General features: G+C 39.9%; 1 long non-coding RNA gene across 1 annotated transcript; it reads right to left on the bottom strand.

The window, feature by feature from the left end:
* Positions 1-1,893: 1,893 nt before the first annotated feature.
* LOC107815840 (uncharacterized) lies at positions 1,894-7,770 on the bottom strand. The gene is made up of 2 exons (XR_001654802.2): positions 7,197-7,770; positions 1,894-2,208 (listed from the first exon to the last, which is right to left on the bottom strand). It is a non-coding gene; the product is annotated as an uncharacterized LOC107815840 (long non-coding RNA).
* Positions 7,771-13,769: the final 5,999 nt, after the last annotated feature.

Genomic DNA, 13,769 nt, shown 5'->3' with positions numbered 1-13,769 from the left:
TGTTCCGGCTATGTTGCAACACTTATGTTCTTTTAGAGGCTCATAGACAAGTGTCGGCTCATGTATAGTTTGGTATGCCTTGTCGGCTAGTTTTTGTTGTATAGTCTTTCATAGTAGCGTGGTAGCTCATACCTTATATGTAGTTTCTTGATTGTCTGGTCATCCCCTGTTATGTATGTTCATGCCGTCATATTTTATTGTTGGTTGTCCATGATCTAGGTCTACCATTTATATTGATCTCGTCAGCCTTAAAAGATAATAATGAAGGTTAGATGAAATGTACGTTGGTGCTCGGCAAGTGTGGTCGGGTGCTAGTCATGGCCCTTCAGTTTGGGTCGTGACACTCCTTCTTCCTATAACACCACAATTCCTCAACCCAAACTTACCACATGAGACCCAAGCATAAAACCACACCGTCTAAGGCTCATAAGCTGTTGAATACTCTCTTTCATATTCCCAAAATTTCCAATTATTACATGTAAAATCTTGAACTCATTAGGACCATTCTCGAGAGTTATCCACTCTACTCCAACCTCAATTAGACTAATCAAATGAACCGAACAACCTGTGCCTCATTAGCACTCCGACATCGCAGAATGTAACCTCATATTAATGCAACCAAGCAACTTCGTACTCTATGCACCACACATCCTTTACCAATAATCACTCAAGACATTCTGTGATAACCTTTGTCAAAATTTTCCTTTACTCGAGCCATCCTCGGTCTCAATCTCCATAAGCCATAATTGATTCACCAGCGCGCCTCAAACTGGGACCAATATTGCACATAACCGTGCAATCAACTAATCAATAGCAGACTCCCCCACTTGTCTTGAAGCCATAGATCAAAACGCAAACAATAACCCATAACGCATATACTCTATTGCTGCCATAATACCATAGTGAGATTAAACTCAATCCTTCATAAGCTCGTGAAACATAGACCATCTAGTACTTTAAATCTTCTACAAATTTTGCATTCACTTTCGTAACAGTCAAGCCCACTCTCTTAGGCGACCCAAATTCAAATTGCAACATATATCTTTTGCTAGTAACAAAGATCTTCCAATAAACGACATAAAGGAACACGCAAACTTCAGAACAATCCGCAGGAGATAACCCACCTGCTTCACCTCCAACTAATATCTCTTTATACCCTTCCACCAGCATAAACATTTCGCATTTACTTGATCTTCCTAAGTCTGAACTCATATCACAACGTGAAATTCACTTCACTCTCCCAACTAGAAAACATAAAAAGATTCTTCACATACCCATAACTCGGGGCTATACCTCAAATGAAGATAGAAATCAAGCACCTAATAGTTCTTCTATCCTCCAACAGACCCTTCTCGTCGCCTCCAAATCATATGAATACATCTCGCAGTCACCTCATACTCATCACATAGCAATCCAGTCATCACTCCCACTAATCGGGACACTATCGGACATACGAATCTAGAAGCACGTGCTCACATAATCAACGCCTCATAGCTCAAGCTATAAGAAAAATCCGGCCTCATGTCCTCTAGACTGTCCCAACATCAACACAAATAGATCACATCTCGCCCCTCGATCAGGGAATCACAAGCCGTCGATGCACAACCGATACCGAGCGCTCATGCGCGCATACAAACACGTGGAATGAATTCAAAGAGTTACACTTCAAGCTGAAGCAAGGACGCACGATAAGAATACAAGAATGTGAAGTTTTTTTCTAAAGGTTCTGCATCCTCCCGAGGATAAGTACAGACGTCTCCGTACCGATCCGCAAGACTCTACTAAACCTGCTCATGACTCGTGAGACCTATGTAACCTAGGCTCTGATACCAACTTGTCACGACCCCAAACCGGACTCGGTCGTGATGGCGCCTCTCTGAAGACAAGGCCAGCAGACACAATTCCCAAATTCATTTTTAACAATTTTAATAAGTCAATTTAAGTCATTGATAAGAAATAAATCCCAAATTAAGCGAAATAGAATAGGTGCGGAAATAGATACAGCCCGACATCGGGGTGTCACAAGTCATGAGCATCTACTAAGGTCTAAATACAATGGAAAGTCTGAAAAATGTACTAGATACAGTCTAATGAAATCAAGAGGGATAAGAAGCAGTGCTGCGAACGTCGGGCAGCTACCTTGCCAAACTCCGATGACTTTGCTTCTGAGCAACCAACACCTGCTACTGAGTTCAGAAATACCTGAATCTGCACACAAGGTGCAGGGAGTAATGTGAGTACTCCAAATCAGTGAGTAATAACATTAAATGAAGACTGAGCAATAAGAAATCATATAAAAACACATCAACATACTATACAGTAGCTGTATAAAACCAATAGAAGCAATGAAACAATGAAAACATATAAAGTCACCTTAGTTCAGTTTAAGCTTCTTTAAAATACCTTTTTAACAGATAAGAAAGTAAATAACATGCAGATAGAAAAGATAAACACATAAAGAACCACCCCTCGGGCACAATACCAACAGAATCAGCCCCTCGGGCAACACATGGAACAATACCAGCCCCTTGGCTACATCTCATATCACAATGGGTACCCGCGCTCAATAGGGGTGTAGACTCCTGGAGGGTCCCCTTACGGCGCAAGCACAATATCAAGCCATCTTGTAGCATAATCAATAGGCTCTCGGCCTCATATCAACAAGCCATCTCGTGGCATACTATCTCAGGCCCTCGTCCTCATAATCATAATCAGTGTATTACTGTTGCGGCGTGCATCCTGACCCAAAGTATCCTCACAACATAGGCTCTCGGCCTTACTCAGTCAGAATCTCATAAGCCGCTCGAACAACAGTTAAACATGATGTTCAAACCAAAATATCAATACAAATATCATTTAATGTGTTAAAATAGAGTAAACATGGCTGAGTTATGGAAATAGTAGAATAAAGCATGATTGAGTACAAGTATAACGTCAAAATAGTGAGGAAATAACAGTAAAAATCCCCTAAGGGTTCAAATAGTTGGCACGGGGCCCAAATATGGCATTTAGCACAAAACATGATGATAGCAAATAGTTTTTAATCAAATATGTGGTAAAACAGTCATTCGGGATGGACTAAGTCACAATCCCTAACGGTGCACGACTCCACGCTCGTCATCTAGCGTGTGTGTCACCTCAATATAGCATAACGATGTGTAATCCGGGATTTCATGCCCTCAGAACAATATTTACAATCGTTACTCACCTTGATCCGGTCCAAACTCTAGCCCGCGATGCCTTTACCCTCTCAAATTGACCTTCGGATGCTCCAAATCTAACCAAAATCAGTACATAACCATTAAAATATTCTAAGGGAACAAAGCCCACTCGAAAATATCCAATTTACAGTAAAAATTCCGAAATTTGCTCAAACCCAGCCCACGAGTCCATGTCTCGGAATCCGATAAAAGTCACATCAATAGAATCTCCATCCTCCCGCGAGCCTATACATACCAAGATAATCGAAATCAGACCTCAAATGCCCCCTCAAATTCCAAATTTACGCTCTCCAAATTCAAGCCATAATTTCCCAACTTTAGGCTTTAATTTCCACATATTTCATGTTTAAACAGGTAAGAATCAACATAGGATCGAGTATTGAGTTCAAAAAGCTTACCTCCAAGTTTTATCCCTTAAATCCCTCTTTAAATCCTCTCAAAAAGCTTCAAAACCATTCAAAAATGGGGAGAAATGGGTTAAAAATTGCGAAGATGGATTTTTATACATTCTGCCCAGACATCCTCTTTCGCGAATGCGGGAAAACCATCGCGTTTGCGATGAACAAAAACACCAGCCATCAGAAATGCTCTATGCGTTCGCGGCACCAGCCTCGCGAACATGATACACACTGGATACAGAACTATGCGAACGCAGTCCAAGACTCACGTACGCGATGAATAAAGGTCCTCAAGCCCAGCTCTTGGCTCGACTCTATGCGAACGGGATATCCCATACGCGAACGCATAGCCTAAAACTCGTACACCTTCGCGAATGCGGGACCTATCTTGCGAATGCGAAGAACAACTTGACTGCCTCTCTCACTAACCCTTCGCGAACATGAAACCCTCTCGCGGACGCGAAGAAGGATTTCTCTGCAACACAATACTAGAAAATCTGCCAAGTCGAAAGTCCAAAAATTTATCCGTTAACCACCCGAAACACACCCGAGGCCCTCGGGACCACAACCAAACATGCCAACATATCCCATAACATCATTCAAACTTGTTCCGACCTTCGGAATACTCAAAACAACATTAAAACACCAAATTTGCACCGGATTCAAGCCTAAGAATTCCAAAAACTTCCAAATTTCTCTTTTGATCAAAAAGTTTATCAAACATCGTCCGAATGATCTGAAATTTCGCGCATACGTCACAAATAACACAATGGATCTACTCTAACTTCCAGAATTTCATTCCGACCCCTATATCAAAATCTCACCTACCGACCGGAAAACGTCAAAATCTTAATTTCGTTAATTCAAGCCTAAACCTTCCGCGGACCTCAAAAACACATTCCGACTACCCTCCTAAGTCCCAAATAATCTAACGGAGCTAACTAAATCATAAAAATTTCAATCCGAGGTCATCTACTAACATGTTAAATCTTGGTCAAATCTTTCAAGTTTTAAGCTTCAAACTGAGAACTCTTCTTCCAAATTCATTCTGATTACCCTGAAAAGCAAAACCAACGATTTGCATAAGGCGTAATGCATCACATGGGGCTAGTCATGCCCAAGGACTGGCGAGCAAAGTGCAAAAGCTCAAGACGACCGGTCGGGTCGTTACATTATCAAATACGTATTTTTCTGAGATCCATGAACAGAAGATATAATAATAATCCACATGGGGAAATCAAGAATATTGACACCCCTAGTATTTCTATGTACAAAGTCATTTATGGAAATTGTGTATTTGCTCATTTCGTTCGGGTCGTATAGATCATGCCAAAAAGAAAGAAGGAATAGCCTTAAATCCTGAACCGATTTTCTTTTGCGGAAACACGTAATGGCGAATCGAAGTAGGGAAAAATCCGTATGATATTCTTGAGAAAGATTGCATCGGGCTTTTTTTGAATTAATATAATGCGTTGGATCTTGTAGCATTCCTCTCTATAGCAATAAGATGAGGAACAGTTAAGGCCTTAGCTAATTGATGAGCAGAACCAGACTTCGAATTTGCTGAATCAACCCGTTTCCTTCTTACAAGACTTTTCATACCCCCCAAAAAAGCACCCTCCTTTGTCCCAACTACCACTACCCCTATCAATCTTTTCTCTGTCACTAACAAATCCCATGATAAAATTTCCAAATGGGTGTTGAAATGTTTTGATCTTTTTTATAAATACTGTATCTTATGAATATGAAATTATGAAGAGGAGAAATATAGGAAAATCTTGGATTATAAATCAATCAATATATAGATTCTTTACGTCTTTACGTAAGAGATACACTTTTCCAATAAAGAGACAAATCCATCTTTACGTGTAATCAAGTTATCACTTGGTCTAATGACTCATTTTGCATAATTTGCCACCTTGGCTAAGCTTGTGCCATGTGGTAATTTAAAAAAGACAGTTATCCACTTAATACCATAATTATCTCCACCATTAATCAATTATTCATTTAGTTAAGAACTATCTCAAATTATTTAAAATACTATCCTCTTTTAATGTACCTTATACACTTACTATCATGGTCATATAGTATATTGTGTCACTAGTTCATAAATATCAGGTATTAATGCTCGGCCCGTATTTTATCCCAATATACAAAACTTGGACGAAAAATTTATTTTCTTTTATTTGCTTCCTCTCTCACCTTCACAAATTTACTCATCACTTGTGAAATAGCATAATTCTTATAATCTTCTAATAATCTTTTCCTTGGACTGATGTCAATTACCTTACGATAAATTCAACATATAATACTACAGGGTGCAACATTGTCGTAATTTAATACTGCGAAGCGTAATATCATCGTAATGTAATACTGCAAGGCGTAACATCATCGTAATATAATACTGCAGGACGTAACATCATCGTAATTTGGCGGGGCGTAACAGAATATCTTCAAAATGCCAACTTTTCACAATAAGCGCCAAAATGCTCCCGGACCACCCGATACTTAACCCGAAAATATGCCCAAGTCTGAAATCATTATACGCACCTATTGGAATCTTCAAATCCTAATTCCGAGGTTGTTTACTCAAAAGTCAAATCTTAGTCAACTCTTCCAACTTAAATCTTTCGAATTGAGAATTTTCCATCCGAATCAGCTCCGAACTTCCCGAAATTCAACTACAACTATGCTTATAGGTCATAAAATATAAAGTGAAACTACTTAAGGCTTTAAACCGCCGAATGATGCACTAGAGCTCAAAACGATTGGTCGGGTCGTTATACAGCAGATTCAGCAACATAAACAACTAACAACTTTAATTTCCAGTCCCAAAACAACTCGAGAAACCAAAAAATATTGAAGTAAAGCAGCAGAAATTGGAACAACTTTTGAATTTCTTTTTTTTTGTTTTTGTTCTTCAGATATGGAATTCTAGATTTCTCGTTGCTTCTATATTTCTTAAAGGCATTTGTGAGTGTGTGAGTGAGATGCATAAGGATGAATGAATGAATGAATGAGTAGGGTCCCTTTTATCAACGAAATTCGGCATCTTTCAGCTATTTCTTTTGTTTTACCCCCTCATACTTTCTATTTTTTACTCCCCATATTTCTCACACCCTACCTCCCTTCCTTTTTTTATTTTCTAAACCATTCATTCTCAGACTATTTCTTTTCTCACTACTCTCTGCATCCCCCCTTGTTTTTGCACTTTGCCGCAACCAAAAAACTGGGACATGTGGTCACCAGGCCCACAATTCATAACCTCCTCCTCTGTCAGCTCTAAATTCAGCGGGCTTGCCTGTTAAGCAAGGTATGCCCAAATTCACTAGACTCAATCAGACCAAACAAAACCAATACCAGCCAATCTTAAGTTCAAATTGAACAATTAAAGCAAACTAGAGAATGCAAACACCACTTAATCGTGTAGTTTAACAAAAGTCAATGTATTTAAATAATTTTCTACTTCTCAAAGTATATCTACTAATATACTAATACCTAAACTAATAAATTAATATCTAATCCACGACATGCAAACAACCTAAAAATAAAAATCAATTAAAGAGTGTAAACTTACAAAGCTGGTAAGACCAAAAGCTCAGGGGTCAAACCAAACACCAGATTTCGAGGTTGAATGGCAGCGACCTTCGTCCAATGAACACTTATTTGGACTCTTGATGTTTGATAATTATTTCATTGGACAAAGTTGAGGTTCAATGAATTTTGACAGAGATAAAGGGTTTCGGTGAAAGGGATTCCGGCCATCGTAAAATGATCTATTACCAACGGCAATCGATAGCTCTAATTTTGAGCAAACGATTGATTTAGGTTTAAAATCTTTACATGCCGGAATTGAAGAAGAAAACAAAAAGGGAAAATTTTAGGGTTAATGATTTTGTAGATCTACTGATCGTAAACCTTGGAATGTTTTAAAGAGGAACGAGTTATGGATTAGGAATAAGGGAGATGAGGAGAGTGTCTGGTGATAATTTGGTGGCGTTTGGATACTTTCCACCACCGTGGGACGATTTCAACAACAGAGAAGATGGAGGCGAAGAGAGAGGAAGAGATGATGGTGTGTGATAGTTTTGGGGTGGGGGGTCGATTCGGACATTTTTAAGAGAAAATGGGGTTAGTTCCTGGACGTTGGATCCTGATCAACGAATGGTTGAGATTGACTCATGTCTAAGCGGTGCCGTTTAGTTTAGTGAGAAGCCTGGGCCAGGTGTGGATTTGGGGCAAATGGTTTAGAAGGCAACTGGGCCGTCTAATGTTTTGGCCAATTTAAAGTATAAAGCAACCAACCCTTTGTTTCCTTTACTTATTTTCAGTATTAACCATTTTAAAATTAATCCTAATTTGCATATTTAACCTATCTATATATTTTGTCTAATATTGAAACTAATTAAAGCTAACATTGCAAACTAATGGAAAGAACTAATAAAGTAAACTAATGTAAAAATGGCTAATGTATTTTTTATGAATTTATGTATTTTAACTATGCATTTAATAATGTAATTAAATTCTAAAAATTCAACTAAGGTGTTATAATGCAATAAAATAAAAGATAAAAGTATTTTTTTAAATTTTATGATTTAAGATATTCCTAATTATGCTAAAATGTAGCTCGGTGTTGAGTCTTGACTGGTTCTTTATGTAGAGTTATGATCTGAACCTTGATACCTATTAGCTGCAGATACTAGTTCACTCTTGCATGGCTTCTTTTTTCATCAAAATCGAGGATGTAATGCTCGTGACTTCAGTCATATTTTTAGCAAATCATGTTCTTGTTTCAATTTGCTTTTCATTTTGAATTGACTTCTCTTTTTTTCTTTTCTTTATTCTAGATTGAGATTTCTTCTTCTCGTCATCTCAAATCCCGTGCCTTGAGGTAAAATCTGTCTAAGCACCAAAACAAACAAATGAACGAAATTTTCTGCCCTGGTTTTCACTAGGAAAAATTTCATGAGTTATTGTAACAAATTTAAAACATCTTTATTGAAAGCAATAAAATACCGGGAATGGTGTACCCAGGGGAAAACATGATTATTTGGGGATGGTGTACCCTTATTGTGAAAAATAATATCACAACTACGGATTGGTATACCTTATGTTGGAAAATATGACTAGAGAATGGTATTACCCTACATTGGCAATGGAATCAGGGAATGGTGTACCTTGCTTTTAAGATCATCAACTAGGAAGTGATGCACCATATGATGGAAAAACACGACAAGGGATTGATATACCCTATGCTGGTAGAGACTAGGGAGTGGTGTAGCCTATGTCTTGTCACGACCCTGATTTTCCACCCTCGGGAGTCATGATGGTGCCTACTCGTAGAAGTTAGGCAAGCCACGAAATATAGAAAATTCTAACTCTTTCATTTTAATCCTTTTTAACAACTTGAATTAACAGGAAATCAACATTTTAAAATTTAACGATAAACAGCATAGGCGGAAGACTTAAACAGCTAAAAATAACCAAGCCAGTGCTACAATGCCAATATACTCCTCTACCCGGAATCTAGTGTCACAATATTCATGGACGGACTAAGATTTACTACAACCAATGTCTGAAAGGAATACAATCTGTCTCCAAATCTAATGAAAACAGAGTACATAATGAAATAGAAGAGAACGTCGGGCCTACGGATGCCTGCAAGACTACCTCAGGATCTTTGGCTGGTCTGAGGGCTGGCTCCCCAAGTACTGCTGTCCAAAAGCTGCTTCGGTATTTGTACATAGTGCAGAGTGTAGCATCAGCACAACCGACCCCATGTGCTAGTAAGTGCCTGTCCTAACCCCGACGAGGTAGTGACGAGGCTAGGACCAGACTCCAGATAAACCTGTGCAGTTATATAATATACAGCAAAAAACTAAACATGAATAAACAATTAACATGGGAGGGGGGGGGGGTATATGCTACGGGGAGAAATATCAAATCCAATAGAAACTTAAGAGAACTATGAGAGAACAACTCAAGATCTACAACAAAATAATAATAACGTTGTTGTGCCGCGCAACCTGATCCCTATCACTTAATATTGTTGCGGCGTGCAACCCGATCCATTTATATCACTGTTGCGGCGTGCAACCCGTTCCATATATAGTATTCTTGCGGCGTGCAACCCGATCCAACATAACATTGTTGCGGCATGCAACCCGTTCCATATATAGTATTGTTGCGACGTGCAACCTGATCCAACATAACATTATATACCTTTAGCAACAACCATACCAAGAGTCCCAGCAAGGGATCAACAATGAGCTACACTATCCTGGCAAGGGATTCAATAGTAAAAGTAAATACGTCCCGGCAAGGGATCAACAACTATAACCAATCTTAACCAAACTTCTACTCATCTCGGCTAATACCAATACCCAATCATAAGTAATTTTCAGGAAAACACACTTAATCCTTGCTCAATATCGAGAATCATCAATTAAAGCATCTGTAGTACTATTTAAGAACACAAAATAAATTGCAATTTAAGACTCACGGTCATGATCGATACCAATGTATAGATACCCGTCACCATGCCTATATGTTGTACTCAACAAGAAGCAAATAGCAATTAGGACACAACTCCTAATCCCTCAAGATAAGATTAGACCGAACACTTACCTCGATGCCACGAATACAACTCAAGTTTCAATTATAGCTTTACCCCTTGATTCCACCGCCAATTTTCTCGTATTTAATCACAAGTTACTTAATTACATCAATAAACGCTAAATGAATCAATTTGAATGCATGAAAATGAATTTCCCAAAGTTTTTTCCAAAAAGTCAAAAATCGCCCCTAGGCCCACATGGTCAAAACCCGAGGTTCGAACCAAAACCCGAATACCCATTCCCCCACGAACCCAAATATATAATTTGTTTTGAAATCGGACCTCAAATCGAGGTCCAAATCCCCAATTTTTTAAAAAACCTAGGTTCTACCCAAAACACCCAATTTCCCCCATGAAAATCATTGATTTTAAGTTGAAGTCATATTAAAAGATGTTAATGATTGAAGAAAACTAGTTAAAAATGACTTACAATTGATCTGAAGAAGAAGAAGCCTTTGAAAAATCGCCCTAGTGTATTTATGTTTTGAGAGGATATGAAAAATGAGTTTGAAATCGTTTAAGTATAAAAGTTGCAGGTCTCAGGTATGGGAATTGCGAACAGGGGTTCGCAATTGCGAACCCTGACCTCTGCTAAGCTGGGAAATGCGAAACAGGGCTCGCATTTGTGAACCCTTCAGAAATGCTGAACTTTCGCATTTGCGAAAATAATGTCGCATTTGCGATTTCGCATTTGTGACACATATGTCGCATTTGCGGAAAGGACACTCGCACTTGCGAGACAAGGCAGGCCTGGGCAAGTTTCGCATTTGCGATCCAGCCTTCGCATTTGCGAGCGAGGTTTTACAAATGTGAAGCCTGCAGGCCTAGACACACCAGCTAAAATCTGCAACTTTCTAAGTTCAAAATGTACCCCGCGGCCTATCCAAAACTCACCCGAGACCTCGGGGCTCCAAACCAAATGTACACACAACCACAAAAACATCCCACGGACTTATTCGTGTACTCATATCACAAAAATAACATTAGAAACATCGAATTAAACCTCAATAGCAATGAAAGTTCTCAAAACTTTTTTGAACATCAAATTTTTCATTTAAGATCCGAATCACGTCAAACGGATTTTGTTTCTCACAAAACTTCACAAAATTATCATAAATCACATATAAGACCTGTATCGGGTGCCGGAACCAAAATACAAGCTCAATACCAACATGTTCTAATCAAAATTCATTTCCAAATCCTTTAAACAATTTTAGAAAAAACTATTTTCTTTAAAAATTTAATTCTCGGGCTTGGGACCTTGGAATTCAATTTCAGACTTATTCCCAAGTCCCATATTTTCCTATGGACCCTCCGGGACCGTCAAATCATGAGTCCGGGTCCGTTTACCTAAAGCGTTGACTGAAGTCAAATTAATTCATTTTATAGTCAAAATTTATCATTGTTTACAGATTTTCACATATAAGCTTTCCCGCTACGTGCCCGGACTGTGCACGGAAATCGAGGTGATGCTAAAAGAGGTTTTTAAAGCCTCAGAATGCAGGGTCATCACATTCTCCACCTCTAAAATAACTGTTCGTCCTCGAACGGACAGAAGAAGGAAGTACCTGAGTCGAGGAAAAGATGGGGATGACGGCTCCGCATATCGGACTTGGACTCCCAGGTCGATGCCTCAGGAGGCTGACCTCTTCACTGAACACGAACAGAAGGAAAACTCTTCAATCTCAACTGACGAACCTGCCGGTCTAGGATAGCTACCGGCTCCTCCTCATAACAAAATTCCTTGTCCAATTGGACAGTGCTGAAATCTAACACGTGGGATAGATCGCCGTGATACTTCTGAAGCATGGACACATGAAACACTAGATGCACAACCGATAAGCTCGGCGGCAATGTAAGTCTATAAGCCACCTCTCCCACTCGATAAAGGATCTCAAACGTGCCAATGAACCTAGAGCTAAGCTTGCCCTTCTTCACATATCTCATCATGCCCTTCATAGGTGACACTCAAAGCAAAACTCGCTCACCGACCATGAATGCTAAATCACGAACCTTTTGGTCTGCATAACTCTTTTGCTTGGACTGAGCTATACGAAGCCTATCCTGAATGCTCCTGACCTTGTCCAAGGCATCCTGAACCAGATCCGTACGTAATAACTGAGCCTCTCCCGGCTCAAACCATCTAACCGAAGACCGACACCGCCTACCATATAAAGCCTCATAAGGAGCCATCTGGATACTCGACTGGTAGCTGTTGTTGTAGGCAAACTCTACTAAAGGCAAAAACTGATCCCAGGAGCCTCCAAAGTCAATAACACAAGCTCGGAGCATATCTTCCAAAATCTGAATAGTCCGCTCGGACTGTCCGTCCGTCTGGGGATGAAACGTTATGCTCAACTCAACCCGTGTGCCCAATTCTCGCTGAATTGCTCTCTAGAAATGGGAGGTAGACTGCGTACCTTGATCCGAAATGATAGACTCGGGCACACCATGAAGGCAATCAATCTCCCGGATATAGATCTCATCTAACCTCTCGGAAGAATAAGAGACTACCACTGGAATGAAATGTGCTGACTTAGTCAGCCTATCAACAATAACCCACATTACATCGAACTTCCTCTGAGTCCGTGGGAGACTAACTACAAAGTCCATAGTGATATGCTCCCACTTCTACTCAGGAATCTCAATCTTCTGAAATGAACCATCGTGCCTCTGATGCTCGTACTTAACTTGCTGATAATTCAAACACCCAGCCACATATGCAACGATATCCTTCTTCATTCTCCGCCACCAATAATGCTGTCGCAAATCCTGATACATCTTTGCGACGCCCAGATGAATAGAGTACCGGGAGTTGTGGGCCTCCTCTAAAATCAACTCTCGAAGACCATCCACATTAGGCACACAAACTCGACCTTGCAATCTCAAAACTCCATCATCACCTAAGGTGACCTGCTTGGCACCTCCGTGTTGCACCGTGTCTCTAAGGACACACAAATGGGGATCATCATATCGCCACTCACGGATATGCTCCAATAACGAAGAACAAGCGACTTTGCAAGCTAACACACGACTGGGCTCAGAAACATCCAACCTCACAAACTGATTGGCCAAAGCCTAAGCATCCATAGCAAGCGGTCTCTCACTGACCGGGATATAAGCAAGATTGCCCATACTGACTGACTTCCTACTCAAAGCATCGGCCACCACATTGGCCTTCCCTGGATCATATAAGATGGTGATATCATAGTCTTTCAACAACTCCAACCACCTCCTCTACCTCAAATTCAACTCCTTTTTCTTGAACAAATACTGAAGACTCTTGTGATCTATGAACACCTCACATGTCGTGACAGATAATGCCTCCAAATTTTCAACACGTGAACAATGGCTGCCAACTCTAAATCATGAACCGGACAGTTCTTCTCATGAATCTTCAACTGTCGCGAAGCATAGGAAATGGCCTTGCCATCCTGCATCAACACTACACCAAGTCCAATACCAGATGCATCACAATAGACTATATAAGGCCCTGAACCTGTGGGCAAAACCAACACCGGTGTCGTAGTCAAA

The sequence above is a fragment of the Nicotiana tabacum genome, chromosome 6, assembly GCF_000715075.1.
Source record: "Nicotiana tabacum cultivar K326 chromosome 6, ASM71507v2, whole genome shotgun sequence".
NCBI classification, from domain to species: Eukaryota; Viridiplantae; Streptophyta; class Magnoliopsida; order Solanales; family Solanaceae; genus Nicotiana; species Nicotiana tabacum.
Note: the sequence above shows the minus strand (reverse complement) of the source record. Positions and strands in the feature narration are given on the sequence as shown.